The sequence below is a fragment of the Coregonus clupeaformis genome, unplaced genomic scaffold, assembly GCF_020615455.1.
Source record: "Coregonus clupeaformis isolate EN_2021a unplaced genomic scaffold, ASM2061545v1 scaf0157, whole genome shotgun sequence".
Taxonomy (NCBI): Eukaryota; Metazoa; Chordata; class Actinopteri; order Salmoniformes; family Salmonidae; genus Coregonus; species Coregonus clupeaformis.
The window spans coordinates 523,464-527,500 of record NW_025533612.1 but is presented as its reverse complement, the minus strand read 5'-3'; the positions used below and the strand labels follow the sequence as shown (position 1 = coordinate 527,500).

Sequence of the window (4,037 nt, the reverse complement as noted above, 5' to 3'; positions counted from 1 at the left end):
GCTATTGAAAGTCATGTTGAGTCACGTAACTTCTTCATACCTTCTCTCCCGCTAAACTCTTGTACCTCACACCTTCTCTCCAGTTTCCAGCTAACGCCCCGCTCTACCAAATGAGTTATACAGGACCATTTAAACTAGCCTACGCACTAGAAGAATAGTACATTAAACCCCCAAGACTTATTAACCTTTCAGCAGGACAATAACCTAAAACACAAGGACAAACATACCAAGACGACATTGAATATTCCTGAGTGGCCTAGTTACAGTTTTGATTTAAATCGGCTTGAAAATCTTGAAAAGACTTGAAAAATGGCTGTCTAGCAATGATCAACAACCAACTTGACAGTTTTAAAAAGAATAATGTGCAAATATTGTACAATCCAGGTGTGCAAATCTCTTAGAGACTTAACCAGAAAGACTCACAGCTGTAATCACTGCCAAAGGTGATTCTAACATGTATTTATTCAGGGGTGTCAATACTTATGTCAATTATGTCATTATGGGGTATTGTGTGTAGATGCGTGAGAAAGAAAATCTATTAAATCCATTTTGAATTCAGGCTGGAACACCACAAAATGTGGAATAAGTCAAGGGGTATGAATACTTTCTGAAGGCATCCAGCGCAGAGCAGTGTTACATCCAGAATCCAGAGTCCACCTGAGTCACATTCCAGTACCGCTATTACACCCAACCCTCCTTCATTAGACAACTGTACTACAACAGACGCTGTCCTGAGGATAATCACACTGGAACACTATAGACCACCTCATGTCTGTTTAATACTGATATCTCGCTCCCCCTCTCACACACACGCACACATGAAAAACACACGCACACACAAAGAAAACACACACACTCGCAAAAAACACTCTTGCAAGAAACACATTGAACACACTAAAGGAGAGCAGAGTCCCATAACGTTTACTAAATAAATACAGATGTGGGACGGAGGCTAAGAATTAAGGTTAACAGAGGAGAGAAAGGTTAGATAAATGACATGATTCTGTGGTCTTACTAACTTGGTGGAGTCGGTTCACTTCCTTCTTCCTGGTTCAAGAGAACACTGCCCCGCCACTTCCCTCTCTGCCCCACCACCTCCCTTCTCTGCTTCCTGTAGGAGGGGTCGCTGCAGCTGACGAGTTCCATAAGCCCACACATGCAAACACACCCACACACACACACACACACACCCACACCCACACCCACACACACACACACACCCACCCACACATTGAGACCTGAGTTATTGCAGACTCTGTTCCTGCCTCACTGTCAACCCAGTAGCATGAAGAAGGCCCAGATTCACAAAATAGCAACTTTGGTTAACTTTCTTCATAAGTCTGGCAGTTAAGAAGAAATGTATTCTTAAGAAGGTTTTGTGAATCCAGAAAAGCAAACTAAAGAGAAAGAACAGCAACTTCTTGTGGAATGTTGCAGCTTTTTAGTTCTGAGTTGGTTATATGACTGTTTATCTGTGTCACATCTACTCCCGCTCCCCCGCTTGACTTCACCGGTCTACACCACCGGTCCTGGCAACCCATCATTACGCACACCTGGCAACCATCATTACGCACACCTGGCAACCATCATTACGCACACCTGGACTTCATCACTCCCTGATTACTCCTTTATCTAGCGCTCCCTGATTACTCCCCTTTATCTAGCGCTCCCTGATTACTCCCCTTTATCTAGCGCTCCCTGATTACTCCCCTTTATCTAGCGCTCCCTGATTACTCCTTTATCTAGCGCTCCCTGATTACTCCCCTTTATCTAGCGCTCCCTGATTACTCCCCTTTATCTAGCGCTGCCTGATTACTCCCCTTTATCTAGCGCTCCCTGATTACTCCCCTTTATCTAGCGCTCCCTGATTACTCCCTTTATCTAGCGCTCCCTGATTACTCCTTTATCTAGCGCTCCCTGATTACTCCCCTTTATCTAGCGCTCCCTGATTACTCCTTTATCTAGCGCTCCCTGATTACTCCCCTTTATTTAGCGCTCCCTGATTACTCCTTTATCTAGCGCTCCCTGATTACTCCCCTTTATCTAGCGCTCCCTGATTACTCCTTTATCTAGCGCTCCCTGATTACTCCCCTTTATCTAGCGCTCCTGATTACTCCTCTTATCTAGCGCTCCTGATTACTCCTTTATCTAGCGCTCCTGATTACTCCCCTTTATCTAGCGCTCCTGATTACTCCCCTTTATTTAGCGCTCCCTGATTACTCCCTTTATCTAGCGCTCCTGATTACTCCTTTATCTAGCGCTCCCTGATTACTTCCCTTTATTTAGCGCTCCCTGATTACTCCCTTTATCTAGCGCTCCTGATTACTCCCTTTATATAGCGCTCCTGATTACTCCCCTTTATTTAGCGCTCCTGATTACTCCCCTTTATCTAGCGCTCCCTGATTACTCCCCTTTATTTAGCGCTCCCTGATTACTCCCCTTTATTTAGCGCTCCCTGATTACTCCCCTTTATCTAGCGCTCCCTGATTACTCCCCTTTATATAGCGCTCCCTGATTACTCCCCCTTTATTTAGCGCTCCTGATTACTCCTTTATCTAGCGCTCCCTGATTACTCCCCTTTATCTAGCGCTCCTGATTACTCCTTTATCTAGCGCCTCCTGATTACTCCCCTTTATCTAGCGCTCCCTGATTACTCCCCTTTTATCTAGCGCTCCCTGATTACTCCCCTTATCTAGCGCTCCCTGATTACTCCCCTTTATCTAGCGCTCCTGATTACTCCCCTTTATCTAGCGCTCCCTGATTACTCCCTTTATCTAGCGCTCCTGATTACTCCCCTTTATTTAGCGCTCCCTGATTACTCCCTTTATCTAGCGGCTCCCTGATTACTCCCCCTTTATCTAGCGCTCCCTGATTACTCCCTTTATCTAGCGCTCCCTGATTACTCCCCTTTATCTAGCGCTCCCTGATTACTCCCCTTTATCTAGCGCTCCCTGATTACTCCTTTATTTAGCGCTCCCTGATTACTCCCCTTTATTTAGCGCTCCCTGATTACTCCCCTTTATTTAGCGCTCCCTGATTACTCCCCTTTATCTAGCGCTCCCTGATTACTCCCCTTTATCTAGCGCTCCCTGATTACTCCCTTTATCTAGCGCTCCCTGATTACTCCCCTTTATCTAGCGCTCCCTGATTACTCCCCTTTATCTAGCGCTCCCTGATTACTCCCCTTTATCTAGCGCTCCCTGGTTACTCCCCTTTATCTAGCGCTCCCTGATTACTCCCCTTTATTTAGCGCTCCCTGATTACTCCCCTTTATTTAGCGCTCCCTGATTACTCCCCTTTATTTAGCGCTCCCTGATTACTCCCCTTTATCTAGCGCTCCCTGATTACTCCCCTTTATCTAGCGCTCCCTGATGACTCCCCTTTATTTAGCGCTCCCTGATAACTCCCCTTTATCTAGCGCTCCCTGATTACTCCCGTTTATCTAGCGCTCCCTGATTACTCCCCTTTATCTAGCGCTCTCTGATTACTCCCCTTTATCTAGCGCTCCCTGATTACTCCCCTTTATCTAGCGCTCCCTGATTACTCCCCTTTATCTAGCGCTCCCTGATTACTCCCCCTTTATCTAGCGCTCCTGATTACTCCTTTATTTAGCGCTCCCTGATTACTCCCCGTTATCTAGCGCTCCCTGATTACTCCCTTTATTTAGCGCTCCTGATTACTCCCCTTTATCTAGCGCTCTCGATTACTCCCCTTTATCTAGCGCTCCTGATTACTCCCTTTATTTAGCGCTCCTGATTACTCCCCCTTTATCTAGTGCTCCCTGATTACTCCCCTTTATCTAGCGCTCCCTGATTACTCCCCCTTTTATTTAGCGCTCCCTGATTACTCCCCTTTATTTAGCGCTCCCTGATTACTCCCTTTATCTAGCGCTCCTGATGACTCCTTTATCTAGCGCTCCTGATTACTCCCCTTTATCTAGCGGCTCTCTGATGACTCCTTTATCTAGCGCTCCTGATTACTCCCTTATCTAGCGCTCCTGATTACTCCCCTTTTATCTAGCGCTCCCTGATTACTCC

The 4,037-nt window shown here is 46.2% G+C and overlaps 1 protein-coding gene across 2 annotated transcripts in view; it reads right to left on the bottom strand.

Annotated features, from left to right (window-relative positions):
* The window catches only part of dnase1l1 (deoxyribonuclease I-like 1), a 34,188-nt gene extending 33,102 nt beyond the window's left edge, over positions 1 to 1,086 (bottom strand). The window contains exon 1 of one of the 2 annotated variants that reach the window (XM_041857251.2): positions 1,020 to 1,086. The gene's annotated coding sequence lies outside the window, so the exon portion shown is untranslated. Of the gene's footprint in view, positions 1 to 1,015 lie in introns of both variants that reach the window. The other variant, XM_041857252.2, reaches the window with a different exon arrangement.
* Between the last annotated feature and the right edge of the window lie 2,951 nt (positions 1,087 to 4,037).